General features: G+C 41.7%; 1 long non-coding RNA gene across 1 annotated transcript; it reads right to left on the reverse strand.

The window, feature by feature from the left end:
* Positions 1-7270: 7270 nt before the first annotated feature.
* LOC116753863 lies at positions 7271-13565 on the reverse strand. Its single transcript, XR_004349889.1, has 3 exons — positions 13500-13565; positions 8709-8777; positions 7271-8595 (listed from the first exon to the last, which is right to left on the reverse strand). It is a non-coding gene; the product is annotated as an uncharacterized LOC116753863 (long non-coding RNA).
* Positions 13566-16717: the final 3152 nt, after the last annotated feature.

Raw genomic sequence — 16717 nt, forward strand, 5'->3', positions numbered from 1 at the left:
TTATCTGTGAAAAAACTGTCTTTTGTCTTATAGAATAACTCACATTCTGCTTTAGTTGATGGATCAATCAACCAACCATTGCTAACTATGTTTCTCTCTGAGCTGTAGTTCCTATAAAGTGATGGCCAGATCCAGCAGAGTTTTTCTGTAAGGGGTCTGATAATCAATATTCTAGTCTTTGAGGGCTACTCAATGCTGCCATCGTGGCACAAAAGAAGCCATTGATTATCCATAAATGAATGAGTGTGCCTCTGTTCCAAAAGAACTGTATTTTCAAAATAGGCAGCAGGCAAATTTGGCCCATGGGCCATGGTGTGTGGGCCCTGAGCTAGAAAAAACAAAGATTATCAAATACAGAGATGAGTACACAATCCAGAATCACCAAATATGTAAGGAAAATCAACATCATGAAAGGAAAAGCAAACTAAACAAATCTAAGCACCCACATCCAAAGAAACAGAGTAAATAAAATAAACAGAAAAAAACTTTGAAAGAAGTACTGTACATGGAATAGTCTAGAGAATTAAGGATGCTATGGCATTTCCTAAGCAAGAAAAGGCTGTTGTGACAATAAGCATGTATAGATCTTAGAAATGAATAATACAATAATCAAAATGAAAATCTCAATAGATGTGCTGAATAACAGAAAGAGCACATCAGAGTACAGCACTTAGGCAGCAAAGTATGCTGGGAAATTGTTCCAGAACACCATACTAAAGGAAAAAGAAATGAAAATATGAAAAAGTTGGAGACATCAGAAATTAGACCCAGAAATTCCAATATCCACCTAATAGAAGTTACAGACAGAGACCAGAGAGACGGAGGTGAAGAGATAAGCAAAGAAATGATAGTAGAAGATATTTTTTCTAAGCTGAAAAAATGTTATTCTTTAAATAAAAATATCCCACTGGGTAACAACCAGGGTGAATAAGGGGGGGAGGAAATCTCATGCATGGATCCATGATGATAAAATTTCATAACTTTTGGTATAAAGAGCTCTGAAATCCCCTCCACACATCCAGAGTCTCATTCAGTGACTCTGGGGTGTAATTTGGAAATCTGACTTTCTTTCTTTGTTTGCTTTCAGTTGGAGACAGATGTGAAAAGACGTGGACTACAATGTGATAAGTGTTATCATACAGTGTTTCTCCAGAGACAGTCTGAGGACCACCTGCACCTGATTTTGCCAAAGTTCTTGTGAAATTTCAGATTCCCAGATGCGGTCCCTTGGATCATAATCTTGTGAGGATGCAGCTCAGGAAGTTGTATTTTAAACAAACCCAAGTAATTTTTCTGACGGTCAAACTGTGATAACAACTGGACTTGAAGAGCTATGTCCCAGGACTCTGATTTGATTTGGAAGGAACTTGGGGAGGGGGGGATGCAGCTCAGGAAGTTGTATTTTAAACAAACCCAAGTAATTTTTCTGACGGTCAAACTGTGATAACCACTGGACTTGAAGAGCTATGTCCCAGGACTCTGATTTGATTTGGAAGGAACTTGGGGAGGAGGGGGGGAAAGGGAGGTGGGAGAGAAACTGGATTGGTTGTTAAGAGAAGTCAGATCCCACAAGGTCTTGCCACGCTAAGGGCTTTGGGCTTTATAGGATCAGCCATAGGGAGCCAGTGAAAAGTTTTGAGGGAGGAAGGGGGCGGGGTAGCATAGTGTAATTTTAAAAGATGATTCCTATAGCAGGGTGGAGGATGAATAGAGATGGGTTGAGGGCAATGTGAGGGAGTTGAGGCTGGGGGCAGAGAGACTAGCCCAGGTGACATGTAATGAGGACCTGACCCAACTCAGTGGCAAGGCAGACAGAGAAGGGGGAGATGGGAAGTCTGGTTGGGAGGTAGAATCAACAGTGCTTGGTGAGAAAAATCAAGGCTGAACTTGCAGGTCTTGTCCTCTGGGCTTGTCCCTGCCCCATGGGAGGGTCAAGTTCTTAGTCCCAGTCATTCTTTGTCTGCCCTGACCCACCATAGTCTGCAAGGTCATCCCAGGTCCTGTCCTAAGATATGCCAATTATTGGAAGAAAAACATAAAGCATACTTTTTGTGTACTTTTATTTTCATTGCCCTAAATGTTAGACACCTTATCTAATTAGGTTTGATAAATTAATTACCCTTAATATTTTGTTATTACAAAAACCTAAACACTATGTGTTGTTCCCCTGGGCGCTCTTAGTTTTGCAGCCCTTTCAAAGATTCATGTGTAAACCACTCTCTCAGGTTACCAAACAGCCTCAGGGCAGCAACTCCAAGAAAATGCAAGGGCAGAGCTGACCAGCTGGACCTTTTTGGATGTGCCCGAACTTTCACGCTGTGAGAGGAATGCTGCACACCCACTTTTCATGGGTTGCTCCAGATGGCAATGAAAACCACACGTTTTACAAGTGAGTGATGCGTGGTCACGCAGAGGAGTTGCTCAACTCATGGCCACTTGGCTGAGAGTTTTGAGGTAAATCCTTTCAAGATTACATAGGTCAACCGGGATTTCAAAAGTAAATTATTTAGGGCTACACAGAGTGAAATATGGCTATTACTGATTAATCTGATGAACGCTCACAATACAGCAATGAAGTAATTATTACAGAACTTTATGCTTGATAAAATTAATTATTTATATGTAGGAGAGATATAAAACTGCATTAACAATTGAAATAAATTATACGTGTGATAAGAAGATTCAAATAACTGCTTACGATTTACAAAGCACCTTCCCATTTATTACCTCATTTGATCCTCACAAAAATTCCTTAAGATAAATCATCTTATAGTTCCATTTCATAGATGAGGAAACTGAAGGTCAGAAAGATTCAGTGACTGGCCCAAGGCCACACAGTCAATAAGACAATATTTCTATGTCTCATCTAGCATGTTTTTGGTTGCAAGTAACATAAAATCCAAATCAAAATGTACTAAACAGTGAATAGAATAGAGAAACTCTAGAACAGAAAAAGTTCAGTGGTGCGGTGGGCTTCAGGCAGTCTGATCAGAAATCCAGCTGTTTTATTTTGATTGTGTTGGATTTACCCTTCTTTTTGTGTCAGCTCTATTCTGAGTCTCTTTTTCCATTTAGTAGCAAAATGCTGGAGCAGTTTCAGGGCCCACCACACTATCTCTCCAATCATCAAACATGAGACCCCGGCTTCATTTTGTTGCACCAGTGGCCAGGGAAATACCAGGTACTGATTGGCTGAGGCCTGGGGTACATGATCCAGTGACCATGTCAACCAAGACCACAACCCAGAAGCTAGAGGTTGGATCAGTCCCCTCCAAACCCCACAGCTGCTATGCCATGTGGGAGGGGTGGAATGGAGGCTGCAGAGTCAACCACAGTATCCACCACAAGCCAGGAATTGAATTCTATGGGACTTGAACGACGTAGGACTCCAAATCTTATGGGGGTTGAGAGGGGGGTTGTTTGTTTTTTCTCTATAACTGACATATTGTTATCCTTCACTTCTGGAGCTGACAACTCTAAGTAAAATTGTAATTCGTGTGCATAAATGTGCCTAAAAAGGCCCGTACGTGACCGGAAGTCCTTTCCAGATGGTGTGCACCAAGCCCAGACGTTGCTTTGTGTGTGCTGCCATGATCTATCGTCTTTTGCTTCTTCAGTTACTTCTCCAGCTGAAGTTCCTCTAAATTCTTTTGCCCCTTTCATTTTTGTTTCAAATACATTTTTGTTTCTTTGTGTCAGGGCCCAACCAGGAAGACAGAAACCACTCTGAATATTTAAAACAGAGGAAGTTTAGTGCAATGAGATGAAAGAAACTTAAAAGCCAAACAAGGGATGTTGAGGCAATCCAGAGTCTAGCCACAGCAGGAAGTCGCCACCACTCCCAGGCTGGAGGGACAAAGGGAGGAGGTGATGCTACCCGAGCCCTGGGCCTGGGATTACCCAGAGGAAGCAGGAACTATGGCAGGTTTCCTGTGAGAGATGGAACCAAGGAAGAGAGGCAGCAGCTGCCAGAGATACCACCCAGGACTGAGAGAGAGGGAGAAATACCCTAACTTCAACCTCCCTCCTGTTCTCCAAACTCCCGCTAGAGCCCCCATGGGCCAAACCCAGTTGGGAGCCGGCTGACATGGGGTCTGAGAACATTGGCCTGGAGGGGTCAGGCCCCCTGAATACACAGCCAGGGAAGGAAGAGTGAGGAATGGACCTCAGGTCAAGCAGACCCAGAACCAGCACATTTATATGACAGTGTCATGCATGTTCATGGTGGAAATTTTATTTTATTTGTTTCTGTTTTTTTAATTTTTGGCTGCGTTGCATCTTCGTTGCGGTGCACAGGCTTCTCACTGCAGTGGCTTCTCTTGTTGTGGAGCATGGGCTCTAGGCGTGTGGGCTTCAGTAGTTGTGGCATATGGGCTCAGTAGTTGTGGCTCGTGGGCTCTAGAGCACAGGCTCAGTAGTTGTGGCTCGCAGGCTTAGTTGCTCCGCGGCATGTGGGATCTTCCCGGACCAGGGCTCGGACCTGTGTCCCCTGCATTGGCAGGCAGATTCTCAACCACTGTGCCACCAGGGAAGCTCACAGGTGGATTCTTAACCACTGCACCACCAGGGAAGTCCCAGGTGGTGGAAATTTTAGAAAATACAGATATGCAAAGAGAAAAAGGTAAAAATCACAATCCTATTAGGGAACTGCTGAGTGCTGCCTATTTCTCATTAGTCACTGGGGAATCCATGTTCTGGTCCTTTCCCTGTAAATAGGCCAAGCACTCTAGCAGTTTGACATTTTCTAATATACACCCTGAGAAATTCAATTTCTCCTCTTTATCAAGTTAAACGTGAAAAAGTAAGAAAAAACTTTATTTCCTCTAAGAAACTGACTTGCTTCTTTTCCCAGATAATGTGAGCTATATGATTTATCAGGTTTCCTCTTTTTGTCCAGGCTACCGTGAGACTCAAGGGCACATCTCATGTTCAAGACCAGCAACTTTTAAACTTTTTGGTGGGTATGTGCTTCTTCCTTCTTCTCCATGTTCCAAAGTGTATTGCATCATATCGGCTCTATGACATATGTGTATGCATGAAGCCAGCAGGGACAAATATAGGCACCTAAGGGAGAGGTCCCGGAGTTATTTCCCCAGAGGGTCGCCGGGGCATCACTTACCCTGCCCAACTTCATCCACTCTGAGCCAGCTGGCCAGCGCTGGGGAGTCATCGGCCACTGTGGAACAGATTCTATCACCCTCCTCAACAGCAGATGGCTGCTCTGCACTAATCCACGTCATACATCATTGCTGAGGGAGACACCACCATCGCTGTACAAATCACTAGCATCTTCGCTCCAATTCACTAGGCTGGGGATTACGCGTGTGTGCTCAAATAGTCTCTGGTTTAATAATTTTTCAGCTAAGCGGCCCTATTAGCATCTTAACAATGGAAAGGGGTGGAGTGAAGGGCCACCGGGGAGATTATGGTTAGATTTTTAATTAGATTTTGGGCATTTTAATTAGGTTAGGCACAGCTTTTTCAAGGAGGTGAAAGCATTGTCTCCTCAAGCGAGCACCTCTCTGGCCTGTTTTAGCTTCCTTGATTCACAAGTTAGCCCCTCTAGAAATGCTTCTCTTATATTTTGTTTACCTGAGGCTGATAGTCTGGGCATCGGGCCCAGCTTAATATAATTTTTACTGCTGCTACCGCATCCCCAGTTCTATCGAGAGAGTTATTATCAGGTTGTCTAAGACACCTTACCATGGCAATTACCAGGTTGGGTGCACACCCATGCTACTCTCTACCTCAGCCCTCCCCAGTGCTTTCTACTTCAAATTTTAGAAGTGAAGGTGATTCTCACTTCCATTCCACCGAGACAATGAGAGTTTGGGACTTGATAGCGTAGCAAAGTAGATATTTGGCAATTATCTAGATCATTTGATTGAGATAGGCAAATAGTTGACGTAATTGGGGTCCTGGAATATATCTGTGTGTCTAAAGAACATCGAAAATCCCCCAGTTGCTTATAATTGATTGTAAGTTATATAAACACATAGGCTGCTTTTACAACAAATTTGCTTTCCTAATTACGTTTTACATAATCTAACGCATTCATATTAGTTTGAATTCTCTAAGCATATACCAGCCCAAAGGTATGTTGCCTGGTAGGCAGGAGAGGAAAACTGACCACAGATGACCATCTGTGTAGAGTTGAAAGCTGGCAATAATAATAAAGCTGCAGCACTGACAAAAGAAGATAAACATTGCAGCATTTGATTTGGAAAATGGTGTGTGTGTGTGTGTGTGTGTGTGTGTGTGAAGTTCCTTTCTTGGTTTCAGTGCAGAGTTGGGTCAGACCCTTAGGATGACTTTAGAACACAGGCATTGAAGGTGAGTGATTGTAATAATGACCCACTTCACAGGCGTGGACATTAGCCAATAGACATGCACATCTCTGGCTTCACACCAAGGCCTAAGGTGGAGCCTGAGCCTGGGCTTGTCCAGGAGGTTCACACCTCCCGCAGACAGAGTCCTGCTGTAGAATTGTATCGCATTAACAATGCGACTTCCTGGAAAAACAAATAAAATGCTTTAAATGTTTAAATGCATTTTCAAGTATTCATCCTCCAAATATTTAGACTCTGAGCCGACTGGGCCAAGAGCCCAAGCTTCCCGTGCATGCTCGATTGTTCCAACCCTCTCCCCAGGATCAGCAAACATATAACAACTTAAAATATTATCCTCTTGGAGCCGAAAAATAATTCCCCAGCTATTGTTCCAGGAAATCAGCTAGGTATCTCTGTCCAAAGTCCTCCTTCGTAATGTCTGCAAGAGTTTATTACTTTTTAGTAAGTTTAAGAAATTCTTTAAAAAGCCTCCCTGACGCTGTGGTCTGTGTCCACAGTGAAGCTGCAGCATAAGACAGAATGGGAATGGAGAATTGGGAGTGGAGATGGGTAGGAAGAAAGGGAAGAAAGAGGGAGAGAGATGCAGGAAAAGCAACAAACAGCCTATTGAGGATAGAAGGCTTGGATGTCTGAATCAAGTCTTAAAAGAGGGACTCTGAGTAAACCAGGGATTTTGTTTTTGTTTTTTCAGAGACGGGAAAAGAGGGCAAGAGTGTCAGAGGGTGATTGCCTTTTGCATTTAAATTTCTCTAAATTCTGTCATCATATAATATATTCTCCTTTTCCCAGGCATATCTATACCAAAACTTCCTCTTTTTTAAGCCTCCACAGCAAAATAATAATAATTCATATCACTGCCAATAAAATTATCTGATTATAGAGTTTAGACCTCTCATCTTTATCTAAGAAGTTCCACAAGATAAAATAAATACCTTTAATGTAGATTTTGATTCTAGATACTGGGTCAGTATTTAGTTCAGCTTTCCCAATGTACTAGGTAGAACAGTGGAGTGAAATTTAACATACATTAAACTTTTGTAAGTTGGATTATATATGAGAGAGAGAGAGAGAGAGGGAATAGGTATTGGTCGTAAAAAGCACGTGCCACAGAGTGAACATGAGACAGGACCAACAAATCTGTTCTGCCCTAGGTTTGTCTCCATGCCTACGGACCTTCCCTGTGTAGTCTTCTGCTTAAAATACACATTTTTCATATACATGACCTCAAAATGTAAGCTAACTGCTTCACTGGTACTCAAACAAGAAAACAGCTGTCTGCTCCAATGATGGAGGGAAAACTGGCTGAGAAATAGTCCACCAGGCTTTGGCATGGTACCTCCCTAAGAAAACTTCAAGGGAAGTTTTGATTATCTGTGATTTTCTTCTTGTGGCTGACTTCAGAACCTGACCCTCCCAGCAGACACATCTCGGCTGAATGATCCCCCCCTTGGCAAAGAGAAAATTTAAAAAGAAGTGGGGTCATTCTTCTGATGTTTCTGTTCCAGAACTAGAAACTTTGCTTTCTCCATCTCTGTGCCCAACTGCAAAGCACACGACGATCTCTTTTGACTTTATTTGGGGGTACAAAAATGGTCCACGAACGAAAGGTATGGGAGACAGAGTCATTCAGGAATTCATTCTTTCCTTCATCAAATATTTGCAGAGTACCAGCAATGTATCAGGCTCCAGATTCCACCATGAGCTACTGCTGAATCAGAAAGGGAATCAAAAGACCCAATCGCGACTTGGTTACACTCAACTTGTGAAGTTGGAGGAACTGCTGATCCTTCCGGGTCTCAACTGTCTATCTGACTAAAAAAAAAGTGAAAAAAGTTGTGGCAAATAAGTTCTAAAATCCCTCTCAGTAATAAAATTCTGCGAAATCAACGTAGAAATATTTTCTAAAACCTTAAAAGGACTAGAACAAACTTCCTCATAGCAACTCTATCTACTCCTGACAAGCACCGTGCTCTAAGCAACTCTTTACCTTCATCTCTGCTCTTCCAGGTTATGGTCAGTTTCCTCTCCTCGCCCCCTCCACTGTTGTACAATGTAACACTGTACGAAACAATATAGCCATCGACTCCTCCTTCTTCTCCTCTCCGACTCCCACAGCTTCGAAGTAGACATGTGGACAAAATGAAGGGATTTCTTCTGAAATGTTCTCTGTCATAGATGCTGTTGTTCAGGCCCTGTCAGGGTGATTCAGGCTTCACTGTTTTGATTAAAAGTAAAGATAGCTACACTGTGGACGAAAGGTATGGAAATAGATCTCTTGTAAGATTAATCACACTTTCGGATTGAGCAAATGCTTCATTTGTAACGTGGCTTTTGTGTCGTATCATCACGCATACAGACCTGTTCACGCTTGGTTGTTGAATCTCCATAGTAATGGCTTGAGCATCAGTTGTCTTTATTCAATCTTATCTAAAATAAATAAATAAATAAAACACTTGGTTACACGAAGGGGAAAAAAATCCTATAAAATGCTTGAATGTTTGTGCTATTATATCAGAGAATGTTTACCAATATTCCTTTAGGCAATACCTCCTTGTTAGTTGTTCTATTCAGTTAATAAGTATATATCTGAAGAAGACATATTCAATCAGTAGTTGTGCTTAATTCACTCCCGAGCATTAAGAAGACTAAAAGTGTAAAATTTCCAGAAGTTAAGGGCAATAGAGTGGAAAGTCAGAATGCTTGAATCTGAGTCCCACTTTTATAGCTTACTAAATATTTGATCCCAGGGAAGGTACTCGGTTATTCTGGACTTTATATTCCCCGCAAGGACATTAATAACTCCTACGCTGTCTTCCTCGCAAAAATTTTGTGAAGATAAACTGGTCTGTAAGAAGAGGAAGAAAGTATTACACTTCTATAATGCTTACTTGCCAAGCACTTCACATATTCACTCATTTAATCCTTACAATAATCCCATTTTACAAGAAATCACATCACTTATAAAAGGTGGAGCTGGCACTCAAACCGAGGCAGAATCCATGCATCTACCTCCATATGATAATCAGTTATACAAAGGGCGCTACTAAAATGTTTCAATGCATTAAATGGGGGGAAGAACTTTCGTTCACCTTCTCCCACTTTTAATGGAAATATGGTGAGGGGAAGACCAATGTCTGCAATATTTTTAGTGCATGTAATTAAAATGATTTTCCTAGGTTAATAGCATTAAAATTTCACATTTTGTGGTTTTCTCACAAAGTTATAATGCTTTGGACTTATTAGACTTAAAAATATCATGTATTTATGCAACAATTCCACATTTTCCTCTTGAATTTGCATTCCAACAAATTAAAATGATTTTTCAATATCCCGGCAATACAGAGCGCTGAACTCAAGGGAATCTAGCATCTCATGCTTTCTGCCTGCCTCTATAAAGCAGGCAAAAACTTGAAAACCAGAGGCACCAGCAAACTTCCAGCCAACAAAGGCAGTCATTATGTTTTCTGCACTTAGGAGCTTTTACTCTGCCAGGCAGATACAGAGAGTACTGATCTCCTTCCAAGTCCCAAACCTCTTCACTTCCTCTTTCTCCTTCTCTCTGTCTAGGGCCTTTTGAGCGAGATGGCCAATAAGCCCCTTGTTTCCCATCTCTGCAGGAACAACTGGGTGCTACTCTCAGTGTCCACCAAACCATAAGTCCTTTGAGGATACAGGAAGACATCCACCAATCTCAAGATCAAACTGTGACAAAAGGAAATCTGCAAGCAAAGGAGAGGCTGCCCACCACCCCGTTCTCTTATAAAAATGGCAGAATCTCTGGGGAGAGCAAGCAGTTTACTTCTGCGTGGTATATATACTTACCAAAGGTTCAAGAATACTTAATCTTACGTTTAAAAATGCTCTAATTGTATAATAAACTACACTATTAGGAATTGGGTATTTTGATACATATTCTCTCTCTGAAGTTCATAGTAATCCTTCTATTCACATTAGTAGGAGCCAGCGATAGGATTTGAACTCATGTCCAGCAGACTCCAAGGCTCCTGCCCTTTCCTTAACAACAGACTGTCCCTGATGGATTCCAGGGATCACGGAGTAGTCATTTATGATCATATTTTCTTAATTAGTTTATTCTACATTCTAAAATATGTGTAATTCTACATTTTCAGGCAAACAACACAAAAAAGATCTAGAGAATGGGAGGAGGGAAATTTTTTTCTTAATTTTTCAGGCTTTAATCATGGAAAGCAACACATCCACTCCAAACACACTCTCCCCCTTTGATTTTGTGACTCCTGTAATGTTTCCCTGGCCCCAACTGGTAGGAAGGGGCAATTGGGTAAACCCAGAGAGGGCTGTCAATAGATAAAAAATCAACTGGAAAGATCAGTTTGAAAATAAAATGGTTGAAGATGGCATTGACCACTGGAAAATCAGAGTAGCCGTCTCTTTTTAACGTCTCAGCATGCTGTCCTTTAGCCTATAATTTGCCCGCATTGTCCAACAAAGTAGGAACGCCCCAGGGAACAGGACCTTATCACCTCTCTTGCCAACCTCTCTTGCCTTGTCCCTACTCCCAAGGACAAGCCAGCGGAATTCAATCCCAAAGATAAGAGTTTAGTCCTGCTACCTCTGAACTGGCCCTGGGCCAACACAACAACCCTGGCATCTGTCGCTCCCCTCCACATGGCTGTTTCCATGAAGAAAACATTCCTCATCATGCAGTAGGAACTGGGTCATCACAATTAATAACTCACCAGTTAAAAGAATGGGCTCTGCATTCTCTTCCAAGTGTGAGGGTATCCTGTGATACAGGGTAAAGTGTCCACAGCAATATTCTTCCTCGACAGGGAGGTGGTGGGGTGAGGTGCTCAATCCCCAAGAAAGTTCATCAGGAAAAGGCCAGCTTAAGAGTATTTCATGTTGCCCAACAAGTCTAACTTAAATCAGGAGTGGTTAATACTTGTAGGTATAATATCTATCATTAGTTATTCAGGAAAGCAACATGGGAAGTCACTACCAGGTCAGATGGCCCAAAGCATGCAAGTCAATTAAGCAGCAGAATGAAGGTGACAGGAGGCAAGAGTGTTGCCCAAAGAAGTTGACATGCCCAGCGTGTCTGGATACGAAACAAGCCTCCTGATAGCTGAACGTGTTTTGAAATACTTGTAAACTACTTGGTTAAACATCTCTCATTCTTGTGATAAACGGAAATTACCAAGGAAAAATATACTAAACCACTCAGCCAAAATAAAACGTGATGAAGAATGGTAGCATCCCCAATACTGAATGCCCTTGGAGCTCTTTGATCTGTGCTTTTCTAAGTTTGGCTCAAGGCCCCGTTAAAACCAAGGAGTTCATGTTTGGGCCAATAAATAGAGCCAATAAAAGTCACTCTTGGACCAGGAATGGGTGGAACCTAGGTCATTAATGGTGTTTGATGATTGTGAATGCTGACAGTAGTACTGCTAAGTATATACAGCTCCCTTTACACCCTAGATGAGAAGGGCCAGTCGCACCTAAGAGAGAAAACAAGAGCAAAACCTACCCCGAGCCCCAGCACTGAAATTTTATTTGACAAATATGCATTGAGCATCTACTAGGTGCCAGACAGAGCTTAAGCAGGACGCATCCACAGATGAATAAGAAGTAGACCCAGCCCATGAGACTCCAGACTAGAAGGAAGTCAGTTATGTGCCCCCAGCCATGATACAGGTCAGACTGTGATGAGGGCTAAGCAGAAGAAAGAGTAATTAACTCTACGTGGAAAGATTCTAGAAGACTTTACAGAGGAAGTGCTATTTAGCTGAACCATAAGGAATGAGTGAAAAAACCAACAGCCAGAAAACGGTGGTATTCTGAGCAGAGGATACAAGCTAAGTAAGTCGCAGAAGAGCTGAGGGGCAGAGGCAGCTGGGGAGAGAGTGCTAGAATTCTGACATGGAAGGAATTCAAGGCCTGAGGCTGGAAAGGTAACTCAGGACAGACTGCAAATGGTCTGTGATGACTTGTGACACATGCACTTGACCTTATTTTGTAGGCAGGGAATTGTAAGCATTTTATATATTTATATTTAATTTTTAATTTTTATATTTGAAATATTTATATTGTCAAGTGATTCTTAGGAGGAACTTGAATGCATAGAACAAACAGACGTGATGTTTTATTAGTGACATTTTTTTTTTTTTTTCCACACCGCGAGGCTTGTGGGATCTTAGTTCCCTGACCAGGATTTCAACCCGCGCCTTCGGCAGTGAAGGCACACAGTCCTACCCACTGGACCGCCAGGGAATTTCCTACATTTGCTTATTCTTATATCAACTAATGAGAAAAAATATAATCGTTTGCACATCAATCAAGATTTTTTTTTTCTAGTGCAAGTGACAGATAACCCCATCCAAACTAACTCAGGGAAGAAAAAAAAAGTGAGGGAGGAGAAAGATTTATTGACTAAATCAAGAAGTGTTTCTGGGATTCCAGAATCAGTTGACTGAGGGGCTGAAGGAATACCATCAAAGCGGTCTGTCCATTTCTCATCTCTGTGTCCCTCTCCATGGAGGGGCACGGAGAATGGTGGCTGCTCCATTCTCAAGATGAGCTTCCTCCCTGTGGCAGTCCCTGGCAGATCCAGGCTTATAACCATATTCACAAGTTCCAATCTCCTTCCTAACAGGACCCAACACAATCTCAGAACTAAGCCTCAGTGGCCTGGCCTGACTCACATGCCCATCCCTGGCCCTGTCACTGCGCCATGGACCATGGTACACACTGAATGGTCACAGTGGGTCCTGTGTCCCCCCAGAGTCTCCATGGACTCAGAGGGGAGACAGATGGTCTCAGAGGAAAACTGAGGTGCCATTACCTGGAGAAGAAGGAAAGATGCTGGGCAGGTTAAAATAACACAGTCTACTCTAATTTGCAAATAACATGCAAACATTTTAAAGTTGGGTTAAGGAATGACAATTGCAGGCTTATATCAGCCTTAACATCTAGTTTGCTTCTGTATTTTATTTTATTTGCATGGTATTGAGAAAATCCTGATTCACATAGGTGAGCAGTTCCAAATAGTAACTTTTTCAAACAGTGTACCTGGAACACTTAGGATACTCTTTAATTAAATTTTTGCCAAAGTTTAAAAGCAGGCTGTAAGTTTGAGTAATACACAATTCCATTTCAAAGTTTACTTACCTAAACTGTGAAGAGGCTCCTCTGCTAATTTAAGTGTTCGCTGGGAAGAGGTTTTTCAGATATACCTGCAGCATGTGATGAGAAATTCAACAATATCATTTTCATTTATTTTTTATTTATTTTTATTGAAGTATAGTTGTATAATATTATACAAGTTACAGGTGTACAACATAGTGATTCATAACTTTTAAAGGTTATACTCCATTTATAGTTATTATAAAATATTGGCTATATTCCCTGTGTGGTTCATTATATCCATGTAGATTATTTTATACCCAATAATTTGTACCTTAATCCCCTACCCCTATGTTGCCCCTTCCCTCCCCTTCCTGGTAACCACTAGTTTATTCTCTATATCTGTGAGTCTGCCTCTTTTTTGTTATATTCACTAGTTTGTTATATTTTTTAGATTCTACATGTAAGTGATATCATACAGTATTTGTCTTTCTCTGTCTGACTTATTTCATTTATAAGTCAGACAAAGACAAATGCCCTCCAAGTCCGTCCGTGATACTACAAAGGGCATTATTTCGTTCTTTTTTATGGCTGATTAGTAGTATTCCATTGTGTGTGTGTATATATGTATGTGTGTGTGTGTGTGTGTGTATATATATATATATACCGCATCTTCTTTATCCCTTCATCTGTTGATGAACACTTAGACTGCTTCCATATCTTGGCAATTGTAAATAATGCTGCCATGAACATTAGGGTGTGTGTATCTTTTCAAATTAGTGTTTTCATTTTTTTCAGATATGTACCCAGCAGTGGAATTCCTGGATCATATTAGAGTTCTATTTTTAGTTTCTTGAGAAACCTCCATACTGTTTTCTATAGTGGCTGCACCAATATACATTCCCACCAACAGCTCAGGAGTGTTCCCTTTTCTCCACATCCTTGCCAACATTTATTTGTGTTCCTTTGGGTGATAGTCATTCAATACCACTTTTTTTTTTTTTTTTTTTTTGCTGTACGCGGGCCTCTCACTGTTGTGGCCTCTCCCGTTGCGGAGCACAGGCTCTGGACGCGCAGGCTCAGCGGCCATGGCTCACAGGCCCAGCCACTCTGCGGCATGTGGGATCTTCCCGGACCGGGGCACGAACCCGTGTCCCCTGCATTGGCAGGCGGACTCTCAACCACTGCGCCACCAGGGAAGCCCAATACCACTTTTTTTAAACTCAGATATCTCAGTAACTGTGGTTCAAAGTTTGAACACAGTAAAAGAAATGTTTTGCAATTTGAGTCACAATTTTAAGTGTCATCTTAACTGCTGACAGGTTATCAACAATGGTAGGCGAGGTGATACTGCAGCCCCACATGGCCAGACTGAACTCATTCAGCTTGTTAAAAAGCAGCAGCAAGCTGATGCAACTCTGTTGTATCAAAGCACTGTTTTGCTAAGTTTCTTTTCAGAAAAATTAATTAGTGAGTTCTTGTCTCATTTGAAATAGGAAAAATAACTCCTTGCCCTAAGACAGTGGATAAATGTTACCAGGAAAAAAATGCTGGCACTCACAGCCTATTATGTTCCAAGTAGCTTTGGAAATCTGAAATTTAGAGATCATGTCCTATTAAGCTGACAATGTAGACAGTACTATTAACCACTGTTTAGAAGATGCTATCTCCTTAAGAGCTAAGCCTTCTCTACTCAACCTGCCTGTGCCTTTTCTAAAATCACATTTCAGCAAAGTAGTTCCTCAGCACTTTGTAGCAGCACTGTGGCCATTCTACACTGTTTTATTTCTCTTGGTGTGGATGGCATGCTTCCTTTCCTAGACTGAATGCCCCAAAGTGCTGGGGCTTTGTCTTATTGTGTGCCTTCTCCCCATAGAGCTTAGTATAACATATACTATGAGCTTAGTGTCATGTCTGATATGAGGCAGACTAGATAAATGTTATATATATTTTTAAAAGTGTTTTTAAGTTACAACAAAATTAAAGGAGAATATTTGTCTAGCCATTGTTTCGAATAAAATTTGTGAGATTAAAAGGTTTGATACCTTTATTGATAGCAGACAAAACAATAAACCAGAAATGTACTTCCTTTAGAGAAATGTTCTCTAATTGAGCTCCCTGTGTTTTGAAGTCTGTTTTGGGCACATGCACGCTCATACTCCTCACCAGGCATTCATTCATGAAACAATTAGCATGTACACACTACGTGATACTGTATGTCCTACTTGCTGAGGATGCTTTAAAAAGGCGTAGAACACGGTCCTTGACCTCAGGAGTTTAGTCAGGAAGCATCCTAAAAACGAATCATCATAATGCCACCTGATACGTGCCATAATAGAGATATGAATATTACGTGCTGTTGACGAGGCTCTTTCAGGTTGCCAGGAAAAGAGGCGTGCTCTGGTGACTTGGGTGAACGTGGTGCGTTGTAAGGATACATGAGGAAGTGGGGAAGAACAGGAAGCAGTTTTAGCAGCTGCCTGCCGGAGCTGGGAGTGTCACTCAGGACATAGTATACCTCCAGCCACCTGTTTTTCTTGACATTGCTTCAGCAGTGGGCATCTGTTGCTCCCTCTCTATTGCTCTGCCAATATGGTGACTCAGCTACACTCTGCCTCTGCTTTCTCTGCTTGTACCGCCAAATACTTTCCGTATTTCTTTTCTCTACTCCATTGCTCCTGTTTTGTTGTGGCTCCCACTGCCGTGTAGACAGGACTTTTAGACTCCTCTCTGGGTGTCTGCCCATTTCTGCCCAACCTTTTGGCTTAGTCCCCCCAATAGGTCTCAAATTCAAATTGGGTGAAAGAGGCTTTGTTTGATTGGCCAGTCATCATCCAGGATACAGTGACCACGTTGGTTGGAGTTCTTGCATCAGCCAGTCTCATTGGCTACTGGACATCTCAGGTACAACTGCCTTTGGCTCAAGCATCAATTCCCTGTTCAGTCCACTGTAGCCAGGGAAGCAGGGCTCCGGTTTACATCATGTCAACCCATGCATAGAGCACCGTCTGCAGCAGCTTGCGTCGCAAGAGGGTGTGGTTCATCCTGGCATTCACATCAACTGACTTCTCTGCAGGACAATGTCCTAGTGTATTGTTTGCCATCTTGAGTCTGACTATTTCAACTGTTCAACTTTTTACAAATAATGTCAGACAAAATGCTGTAACAATTATAACTTGTTAGTACATTTTGAAAAGTTATTTTAAATACATAAGAATTAAGAATATTTGAATACCCCGTAAGAAAAAAAATAGTTGAAAAAA

The sequence above is a fragment of the Phocoena sinus genome, chromosome 5 (genome assembly GCF_008692025.1).
Source record: "Phocoena sinus isolate mPhoSin1 chromosome 5, mPhoSin1.pri, whole genome shotgun sequence".
Taxonomy (NCBI): domain Eukaryota; kingdom Metazoa; phylum Chordata; class Mammalia; order Artiodactyla; family Phocoenidae; genus Phocoena; species Phocoena sinus.